At 44.6% G+C, this 11647-nt stretch overlaps 1 long non-coding RNA gene across 1 annotated transcript; it reads left to right on the forward strand.

Annotated features, from left to right (window-relative positions):
- Nucleotides 1-350: 350 nt before the first annotated feature.
- Nucleotides 351-1306, forward strand: LOC135528188 (uncharacterized). The gene is made up of 2 exons (XR_010453517.1): nucleotides 351-499; nucleotides 1189-1306. It is a non-coding gene; the product is annotated as an uncharacterized LOC135528188 (long non-coding RNA).
- The last annotated feature ends 10341 nt before the right edge of the window (nucleotides 1307-11647 follow it).

Genomic DNA, 11647 nt, shown 5'->3' on the forward strand with positions numbered 1-11647 from the left:
TGACTCGATAAGCTCATGCGCAGAAACTAGTCGTCTGATCTAACGGTCGTCTCGCGCCAAACTGCGCATGTGCAGGCCGTCAATTCAAAAGAATTTCACTGTCAGTTTGTCACTTTCACATGTTCAACTACTTAAGACATTGTCTTGAATCTAGGTTATGCCTTTAGATTTCGCGAAAATTAACAACAAAGGAAGTATTTTTCACTTTGCTCAGTGACTTCTCAAACCCCAAACTCCGACCTTGTCTGTTTCGCAAGCGTTCCCGGAAGTCTCGGGATGTTGCGCCTCTGAATTTAGAAACTCTTTGGTGAACGCTGCGAAACCAACAGGAAGTAGAACATTGCGTTCTGGTATCAAAGTTGAAAGTTGACGCAAAGGCACCCAAACGTGCAGCAATTCTGATTTTTGTTTTAGCTTATACATGACGCATTTTTTTTATGATCAAATTGTCCAGATTTGTTGAAAAGCCTCCATAAACAATCGAACTGTATCTCATGGTGTAAGCTGTTTCTTTATTTTTGTATGACTCTGACAGTGTGTTTGTTGCATTCTTTCTGTGCATTTTTACCTCAACTGCCTACATTCATGATATGTTGTGGGTATATTGTAAGAATGCTACACAAAACTGTGAATATTGCGTAGCCATCATGTCTAAGAATTGTCCTGATGGTGCTTGTTTACTATTCACACAGCTGAAATAGCATAGATAACTGTTACCTTTGTCGTGGTGTTCATTAAGAATCAGCTGTCAGAGCAGTTTACCGATCACTACCTGAACACAGCCAATCTGTAAATAGCACACTCAACTACCTCACCCCCATATTATTACTTACCCTCTTGCACCCTAGTAACTCTACTTGCACATCATCATCTGCACATCCATCACTCTAGTGTTAATGCTCAATTGTAATTATTTCGCCTCTATGGCCTATTTATTGCCTTACCTCCCTACTCTTCTACATTTGCACACACTGTACATATATTTTTTCTATTGTGTTATTGACTGTACGTTTGTTTATTCCATGTGTAACTCTGTGTTGTTTGTTTTTGTTGCACTGTTTTGCTTTATCTCGGCCAGGTCGCAGTTGTAAATGAGAACTTGTTCTCAACTGGCCTACCTGGTGAAATAAATAAAAAATTAAGCATCGACTATAAAACATTGAATCATTTTCCTTTGCTCCCCTACAGGTTCTGAAAGTAATCTGAACGTTATGTCAGCTCTCTACAAGGACAGTTTAAGCTATTGTTCACCCTTTTTTATTACATTTTTTTATTTTGCTGTTTAAATAAATAACATTATAACCTGTGTGTGTCTGTGTGTGTGTGTTTAGGACTCCACGATGTGAGGGGCCTTTAATATAAAGGGGTTATCCTATCCCCACGACGTGAGGGGCTTTTAATATAAAGGGGTTGTCCTATCCCCACGATGTGAGGGGCCTTTAATATATTTAGGGGTTGTCCTAACCCCACTATGTGAGGGGCCTTTAAATATATTTAGGGGTTGTCCTAACCACACTATACTGTAAAATAAATGCCTACTACCCTCCAGACCTCTAGTATTTAGTAACTTAGTTGTTAAATAATTGACTTAGTGCTTACAGTTAGTTTTATACACTATGGTAACAGCCATTTGCTTTATACAGGATATGGTAAAAACATTGAATGAAGAGAGAGACAGGGCTCCAACATCCTAACATTTGAATTCATTTTTTTTATTTCACCTTTATTTAACTAGGTTGGCTAGTTGAGAACAAGTTCTCATTTACAACTGCGACCTGGCCAAAATAAAGCAAAGCAGTTTTGACACAGTACAACAACACAGAGTTACACATGGAATAAACAAACATACAGTCAATAATACAGCATGTGCAAAGAGAGGAAAGGCAGTAAATAGGCCATGGTGGCAAAGTAATTACAAAATAGCAATTAAACACTGGAATGATAGGATGTGCAGAAGATTAATGTGCAAGTTGAGATACTGGGGTGCAAAGGAGGAAGATAAATAAATACAGTCTGGTGATGAGGTAGATTGGATGGGCTATTTACAGATGAGCTATGTACAGGGACAGTGATCTGTGAGCTGCTCTAACAGCTGGTGCTTAAAGCTAGTGAGGGAGGTAAGAGTCTCCAGCTTCATAGATTTTTGCAGTTCGTTCAAGTCATTGGCAGCAGAGAACTGGAAGGAGAGGCGGTCAAAGGAAGAATTGGCTTTGGGGGTGACCAGTGAGGTATACCTGCTGGAGCACGTGCTACGGGTGGGTGCTACTATGGTGAACAGTGAGCTGAGATAAGGCGGGGTTTTACCTAGCAGAGACTTGTAGATGACCTGGCGACGAGTATGAAGCGAGGGCCAGATTACGAGATCATATCACGGGGGATATTCGATTCTAATGCAGGACACCACAGGATGTTTTTGTGCTGGTCAAGGGCAGACAGGCCTGGAGTGAACCAAGGGCTATATCTATTCCTAGTTCTACATTTTTTGAATGGAGCATGCTTATTTAAGATGGTGAGGAAGGCACTTTTAAAGAATAACCAGGCATCCTCTACTGACAGGATGAGGTCAATGTCATTCCAGGATACCCCGGCCAGTCAATTAGAAAGGCCTGTTTGCAGAACTGTTTTAGGGAGCGTTTGACAGTGATGAAGTTTGACCGCAGACCTATTGCAGATGCAGGCAATGAGGCAGTGATTGCTGAGATCTTGGTTGAAAACAGCAGAGGTGTACTTGGAGGGCGAGTTAGTTAGGGTGATATCTATGAGGGTGCCCGTGTTTATGGATTTGGGGTTGTACCTGGTAGATTCATTGATAATTTGTGTGAGATTGAGGGCATCAAGCTTAGATTTTACATTTACATTACATTTACATTTAAGTCATTTAGCAGACGCTCTTATCCAGAGCGACTTACAAATTGGTGAATTCGCCTTCTGACATCCAGTGGAACAGCCACTTTACAATAGTGCATCTATTGTACAATAGTGCATTTAACACCCCGGCCATCCTAGATTGTAGGATGGCCGGGGTGTTAAACATGTCGCAATTTGGGTCACCTAACAGCACGAGCTCAGAAGATAGATGTGGGGCAATCAATTCACATATGGTGTCCAGGGCACAGCTGGTGGCAGAGGGTGGTCTATAGCAAGCGGCAACGGTAAGAGACTTGTTTCTGGAAAGGTCATTTTTAGAAGAAGAAGCTTGAATTGTTTGGTACAAACCTGGATAGTAAGACAGAACTCTGCAGGCTATCTCTGCAATAGATTGCAACAGCGCCCCCTTTGGAAGTTCTTTCTTGGCGGAAAATGTTAGAGTTAGGGATGGACATTTCAAGGTTTTTGGTGGTTTTCCTAAGCCAGGATTCAGACACGGCTAAGACATCCGGGTTGGCAGAATGTGCTAAAGCAGTGAGTAAAACAAATTTAGGGAGTAGGCTTCTAATGTTAACATGCATGAAACAAAGGCTTTTACGGTTACAGAAATCAAATCAAATTTTATTTGTCACATACACATGGTTAGCAGATGTTAATGCGAGTGTAGCGAAATGCTTGTGCTTCCAGTTCCGACAATGCAGTAATAACCAACAAGTAATCTAACTAACAATTCCAAAACTAATATCTTATACACAGTGTAAGGGGATAAAGAATATGTACATAAAGATATGAATGAGTGATGGTGCAGAGCAGCATAGGCAAGATACAGTAGATGGTATCGAGTACAGTATATACATATGAGATGAGTATGTAAACAAAAAGTGGCATAGTTAAAGTGGCTAGTGATACATGTATTACATAAGGATGCAGTAGATGATAGAGTACAGTATGTACGTATACATATGAGATGAATAATGTAGGGTATGTAAACATTATATTAGGTAGCATTGTTTAAAGTGGCTAGTGATATATTTACATCATTTCCCATTCAATTCCCATTATTGAAGTGGCTGGAGTTGAGTCAGTGTGTTGGCAGCAGCCACTCAATGTTAGTGGTTGTTGTTTAACAGTCTGATGGCCTTGAGATAGAAGCTGTTTTTCAGTCTCTCGGTCCCAGCTTTGATGCACCTGTACTGAACTCGCCTTCTGGATGATAGCGGGGTGAACAGGCAGTGGCTCGGGTGGGTGTTGTCCTTAATGATCTTTATGGCCTTCCTGTAACATCGGGTGGTGTAGGTGTCCTGGAGGGCAGGTAGTTTGCCCCCTGTGATATGTTGTGCAGACCTCACGACCCTCTGGAGAGCCTTACGGTTGTGGGCGGAGCAGTTGCCGTACCAGGCGGTGATACAGCCCGACAGGATGCTCTCGATTGTGCATCTGTAGAAGTTTGTGAGTGTTTTTGGTGACAAGCCAAATTTCTTCAGCCTCCTGAGGTTGAAGAGGCGCTGCTGCGCCTTCTTCACGATGCTGTCTGTGTGAGTGGACCAATTTAGTTTGTCTGTGATGTGTATGCCAAGGAACTTAAAACTTACTACCCTCTCCACTACTGTTCCATCGATGTGGATAGGGGGGTGTTCCCTCTGCTGTTTCCTGAAGTCCACAATCATCTCCTTAGTTTTGTTGACGTTGAGTGTGAGGTTATTGTCCTGACACCACACTCCGAGGGCCCTCACCTCCTCCCTGTAGGCCGTCTCGTCGTTGTTGGTAATCAAGCCTACCACTGTTGTGTCATCCGCAAACTTGATGATTGAGTTGGAGGCGTGCGTTGCCGCGCAGTCGTGGGTGAACAGAAGTCAACAAATGAGAGCACCTGGGGAATTGGAGTGGAGCTAGGCACTGCAGGGCCTGGATTAACCTCTACATCACCAGAGGAAATCAAATTAAATCAAATGTATTTATATAGCCCTTCATACATCAGCTGATATCTCGAAGTGCTTTACAGAAACCCAGCCTGAACAGAAACCCAAAGTGCTGTACAGAAACCCCCAAACAGCAAGCGATGCAGGTGTAGAAGCACGGTGGCTAGGGAAAAACTCCCTAGAAAGGCCAAAACCTAGGAAGAAACCTAGAGAGGAACCAGGCTATGAGGGGTGGCCAGTCCTCTTCTGGCTGTGCCGGGTGGAGATTATAACAGAACATGACCAAGATGTTCTAATTTTCATAAATGACCAGCATGGTCAAATAAAAATAATCACAGGCAGAACAGTTGAAACTGGAGGAGCAGCACGGCCAGGTGGACTGGGGACAGCAAGGAGTCATCATGCCAGGTAGTCCTGAGGCATGGTCCTAGGGCTCAGGTCCTCCGAGAGAGAGAAAGAAAGAGAGAATTAGAGAGAGCATTCTTAAATTCACACAGGACACTGGATAAGACAGGAGAAGTACTCCAGATATAACAAACTGATCCTAGCCCCCCGACACATAAACTACTGCAACATAAATACTGGAGGCTGAGACAGGAGGGGTCAGGAGACACAGAGGCCCCATCCAATGATACCCCCGGACAGTGTCAAACAGGAAGGATATAACCCCACCCACTTTGCCAAAGCACAGCCCCCACACCACTAGAGGGATGTCTTCAACCACCAACTTAACATCCTGAGACAAGGCCGAGTATAGCCCACAAAGATCTCCGCCACGGCACAACCCAAGGGGGGACGCCAACCCAGACAGGAAGATCACATCAGTGACTCAACCCACTCAAGTGACGCATCCCTCCTAGGCATGGCATGAAAGAGCACCAGTAAGCCAGTGACTCAGCCCCTGTAATAGGGTTAGAGGCAGAGAATCCCTGTAGAAAGAGGGGAACCAGCCAGGCAGAGACAGCAAGGGCGGTTCGTTGCTCCAGAGCCTTCCCGTTCACCTTCACACTCCTGGGCCAGACTACACTCAATCATATGACCCACTGAAGAGATGAGTCTTCAGTAAAGACCGAGTTTGCGTCTCTCACATGGGTAGGCAGACCATTCCATAAAAATGGAGCTCTATAGGAGAAAGCCCTGCCTCCAGCTGTTTGCTTAGAAATTCTAGGGACAATTAGGAGGCCTGCGTCTTGTGACCGTAGCGTACGTGTAGGTATGTACGGCAGGACCAAATCAGAGAGATAGGTAGGAGCAAGCCCATGTAATGCTTTGTAGGTTAGCAGTAAAACCTTGAAATCAGCCCTTGCCTTGACAGGAAACCAGTGTAGGGAGGCTATGACTGGAGTAATATGATTTTTTTTTTAAATTGGTACTAGTCAGGATTCTAGCAGCCGTATTTAGCACTTACTGAAGTTTATTTAGTGCTTTATCCGGGTAGCCGGAAAGTAGAGCATCGCAGTAGTCTAACCTAGAAGTAACAAAAGCATGGATTAATTTTTCTGCATAATTTTTGGGCAGAAAGTTTCTGATTTTTGCAATGTTACGTAGATGGAAAAAAGCTGTCCTTAAAAGAGTCTTGATATGTTCATCAAAAGAGAGATCAGGGTCCAGAGTAACGCCGAGGTCCTTCACAGTTTTATTTGAGACGACTGTACAACCATTAAGATTAATTGTCAGATTCAACAGAAGATCTCTTTGTTTCTTGGGACCTAGAACAAGCATCTCTGTTTTGTCCGAGTTTAAAAGTAGAAAGATTGCAGCCATCCACTTCCTTATGTCTGAAAAACAGGCTTCTAGCGAGGGCAATTTTGGGGCTTCACCATGTTTCATTGAAATGTACAGCTGTGTGTCATCCGCATAGCAGTGAAAGTTAACATTATGTTTTCAAATGACATCCCCAAGAGGTAAAATATATAGTGAAAACAATAGTGGTCCTAAAACGGAACCTTGAGGAACACTGAAATTGACAGTTGATTTGTCAGAGGACAAACCATTCACAGAGACAAACAAAGGAGAAGTAGGATAAGGGTACGGCTAAAGACTATAAGAACTGGCCGTCTAGCATGTTCGGTACAGAGAGTAAAAGATGCAGGTTTCTGGGCACGATAGCATAGCTTCAAGGCATAGTGTACAGACAAAGGTAAGGTAGGAAGTGAGTACATTGGAGGTAAATCTAGGCATTGAGTAATGGAGAGAGATATAGTCTCTAGAGATGTTTAAACCAGGTGATGTCATCGCATATGTAGGAGGTGGAACAACATGGTTGGTTAAGGCATATTGAGCAGGACTCGAGGCTCTACAGTGAAATAAGACAGTAATCACTAACCAGGACAGTAAAGGACAAGGCATATTGATATAAGAGAGAGGTATGCGTAGCCAAGTGATTGTATGTGTCCAGTGAGTGGTTGGGCTGGCTGGGGACATGGCGATTCAGACAGTTAGCAGATCGGGGCTAGCAAGCTAGCATAAGGGCCTTAGAGGGACGTCCCGATGGGGGAAAAGTCTGTTCGTGTGGTGAAGTCGATAGTCGATAGACCAGTTGTGGAATTAGTAGGGTTCCAAGTAGCAGAGGGGTCCAAGTCCAATTGGCAAAATGGGTATAGTGGTCCAAGAAACTGTCCGGTGGATCAGCTAACAGTCCAATATGCTACAGATAGCTAGCAGGCTGCGGTTAGCAGAATGGGCCTTCAGGGGACGTCATGCCTGAGGGGCCTGTTGGGATCCTCGGGCAGATTATGTCGGTATTCCAGTCATGACAGTCATGAAGGATCGGCGGGGTTCCGTGGCCCGTACCGGCAGTAGAAGGGGTTTGGATATTGTAGCCGAGGAGTGGGCTTCAGGAGTAGCCCAGGAGCTCTAGCCGAGAGATGGGTCTAGCATGAGCTAGCCCCAGGCTATTGGTGCGTGCTCCTGCACGGAAAAGTTAGCCAGGAGTAGTCAACCCGGGTTGCGGTTAGCTAGCTGCCATGATCCAGATGAAAGGGTTCAGAGTTTGCGGTAGGAATCCGGGGATATTGGTCCGGTATGCTCAGGTTTGAAACACGTTGTACAAACTGGCGAGAGATTTCCAAGCTAAAGGTTTGCTGACTGATAGCTGGTAGCTAGTTAGCTTCAGTTGAGGTATTCCAGTTCGGAGGTAAATAGAAATACTTTAGAAAAAAACAGATCCACACCACATTGGGTGAGGCGGGTTACAGGAGAGTAGTTGAGGTTTAGGTTGAAGTTGAGGTTTAGGAAAAAATATTAAAAAGAATTGGAAGAAAAATATTTTTTAAAGATATATACATGGGACGAGACAAGACAAAGACGTCTGACTGCTACTCAATCTTGGATTCTGTGAGAAGAGTGAGACAAGGCTCCAACATCCTAACATTTGAACATTTGTTGTCTGTAGCTTGTGAGGTGTGGAAACACTTTGTTGCTTTTATGAATTTTGTCTTGCTGCTTTTTGTTCTATGTTGCTCTGTCTGTATGCTATGTCTTGCTTGTCCTATGTTGCTATGTCTTGCTTGTTCTATGTTGCTATTGTCTATATTGTAATTGTTTTTAATAACCTGCCCAGGGACTGCGGTTGAAAATTAGCCGGCTGGCTAAAACCGGCACTTTTACTGAAATGTTGATTAATTTGCACTGTCCCTGTAAAAATAAAAAATAAACTCAAACTCAAGAGACACAGACTACGTACCAATGACAGCATGTTCTACCCTTATGCTTTATTAGTCTCATGTAAATGCAAAAGTACGTAAGATCAGGCCATGTCACTGTTTTTCTGTTTTTCTCTCAACACCTGCATCTGGGCCTCCAGCAGTTTTATCTGTGCTCTGACACGGTCCATCTCAGCTGTTCTGACCCGTCTCAGGCCTTCCTGTAGGTCCACTATCTTCCTTTGGCTGTCAATGTGCTGCTGCTGTAAGCTCTGCATCCTTACCACCATACACTGGTCCGAGCTGGGAAGAAACACACACGTTGGTACAGTAGGACATTATACTCACAGCATATTAAGTTTAGGGAATGATAACACAACCTACCTCAGCAATTATTTAATGTGAAGACTGTTCCAGCTGCTCCAGCTTGTGGAGGTGACCAGTACAGGCTGCCTCCCAGACACTCCTACTAGCTTCACTAACGCAGGGTAGACTTTGCCTGTGGATCTTCTCTTGACCACACAGGGTGGGTAAAATCCCACCGAGTGCTCCGTAGGTCTGGATTATCCCATGGTATGAGCCTCCTTCCCAATCCTAACCCTTCACCCCCCAACCCTAACCCTCTATCCCCGAATCCTGACTGTTTATCCCCAATCCTAACCCTTTATCCCCCAGTCCTAACCCTTTATCCCCCAATCCTAACTGTTTATCCCCAATCCTTTTTATCGCCCAGTCCTAACTGTTTATCCCAAAATCCTAGCTGTTTATCCCCAATCCTAACCCTTTATCCCCCAGTCCTAACCCTTTATCCCGCCAGTCCTAACTCTATATCCCCAATCCTTATCCCCCCCCAGTCCTAACTCTCCTAACTATCCCCAATCCTAACTGTATATCCCCAATGTTTATCCTATCCCCCAGTCCTAACTGTTTATCCTCCAGTCCTAACTGTTTATCCCCCAGTCCTAACTGTTTATCCCAGTCCTGTTTATCCCCCAGTCCTAACTGTTTATCCCCAATCCTAACTGTTTATCCCCAGTCCTAACTGTTTATCCCCCAGTCCTAACTGTTTATCCCAGTCCTGTTTATCCCCCAGTCCTAACTGTTTATCCCCCAGTCCTAACTGTTTATCCCCAATCCTAACTGTTTATCCCCCAGTCCTAACTGTTTATCCCCCAGTCCTAACTGTTTATCCCCCAGTCCTAACTGTTTATCCCCAGTCCTAACTGTTTATCCCAGTCCTGTTTATCCCCCAGTCCTAACTGTTTATCCCCCAGTCCTAACTGTTTATCCCCCAGTCCTAACTGTTTATCCCCCCTAACTGTTTATCCATCAGTCCTAACTGTTTATCCCCCAGTCCTAACTGTTTATCCCCCAGTCCTAACTGTTTATCCCCCAGTCCTAACTGTTTATCCCCCAGTCCTAAATGTTTATCCCCAGTCCTAACTGTTTATCCCCAGTCCTAAATGTTTATCCCCCAGTCCTAACTGTTTATCCCCCAGTCCTAACTGTTTATCCCCCAGTCCTAACTGTTTATCCCCCAGTCCTAACTGTTTATCCCCAGTCCTAACTGTTTATCCCCAGTCCTAAATGTTTATCCCCAGTCCTAACTGTTTATCCCCCAGTCCTAAATGTTTATCCCCAGTCCTAAATGTTTATCCCCCAGTCCTAACTGTTTATCCCCCAGTCCTAACTGTTTATCCCCCAATCCTAACTGTTTATCCCCCAATGTTTATCCCCCAGTCCTAAATGTTTATCCCCCAGTCCTAACTGTTTATCCCCCCCCAGTCCTAACTGTTTATCCCCCAGTCCTAACTGTTTTATCCCCCAGTCCTAACTGTTTATCCCCCAGTCCTAACTGTTTAGTCCCTAACTGTTTATCCCCCAGTCCTAACTGTTTATCCCCCAGTCCTAACTGTTTATCCCCAGTCCTAACTGTTTAAGTCCTAACTGTTTATCCCCCAGTCCTAACTGTTTATCCCCCAGTCCTAGTCCTAACTGTTTATCCCCAGTCCTAAGTCCTAACTGTTTATCCCAGTCCTGTTTATCCCCCAGTCCTAACTGTTTATCCCCCAGTCCTAACTGTTTATCCCCCAGTCCTAACTGTTTATCCCCCAATCCTAACTGTTTATCCCCCAGTCCTAACTGTTTATCCCCCAGTCCTAACTGTTTATCCCCCAGTCCTAACTGTTTATCCCCCAGTCCTAACTGTTTATCCCCCAGTCCTAACTGTTTATCCCCCAGTCCTAACTGTTTATCCCCCAGTCCTAACTGTTTATCCCCCAGTCCTAACTGTTTATCCCCCAGTCCTAACTGTTTATCCCCCAGTCCTAACTGTTTATCCCCCAGTCCTAACTGTTTATCCCCAGTCCTAAATGTTTATCCCCAGTCCTAACTGTTTATCCCCCAGTCCTAACTGTAACTGTTTATCCCCCCTAACTGTTTATCCCCCAGTCCTAACTGTTTATCCCCCACCTGTTTATCCCCCAGTCCTAACTGTTTATCCCCCAGTCTGTTTATCCCCCAGTCCTAACTGTTTATCCCCCCTAACTGTCCTCCTAACTGTTTATCCCCCAGTCCTAACTGTTTATCCCCCAGTCCTAACTGTTTATCCCCCAGTCCTAACTGTTTATCCCCCAATCCTAACTGTTTATCCCCCAGTCCTAACTGTTTATCCCAGTCCTGTTTATCCCCCAGTCCTAACTGTTTATCCCCCAGTCCTAACTGTTTATCCCCCAGTCCTAACTGTTTATCCCCCAGTCCTAACTGTTTATCCCCCAGTCCTAACTGTTTATCCCCAATCCTAACTGTTTATCCCCAGTCCTAACTGTTTATCCCCCAGTCCTAACTGTTTATCCCCCAGTCCTAACTAACTGTTTATCCCCCAGTCCTAACTGTTTATCCCCAGTCTAACTGTTTATCCCCCAGTCCTCCTAACTGTTTATCCCCCAACTGTCCTAACTGTTTATCCCCCAGTCCTAACTGTTTATCCCCCAGTCCTAACTGTTTATCCCCCAGTCCTAACTGTTTATCCCCCAGTCCTAACTGTTTATCCCCAATCCAAACGGGTTAACCCCCAGTCCTAACTGTTTATCCCCCAGTCCTAACTGTTTATCCCCCAGTCCTAACTGTTTATCCCCCAGTCCTAACTGTTTATCCCCCAGTCCTAACTGTTTATCCCCCAGTCCTAATCCCCCAGTCCTGTTTATCCCCCAGTCC

This window comes from Oncorhynchus masou, chromosome 5 (assembly GCF_036934945.1).
Source record: "Oncorhynchus masou masou isolate Uvic2021 chromosome 5, UVic_Omas_1.1, whole genome shotgun sequence".
Lineage (NCBI taxonomy): Eukaryota > Metazoa > Chordata > Actinopteri > Salmoniformes > Salmonidae > Oncorhynchus > Oncorhynchus masou.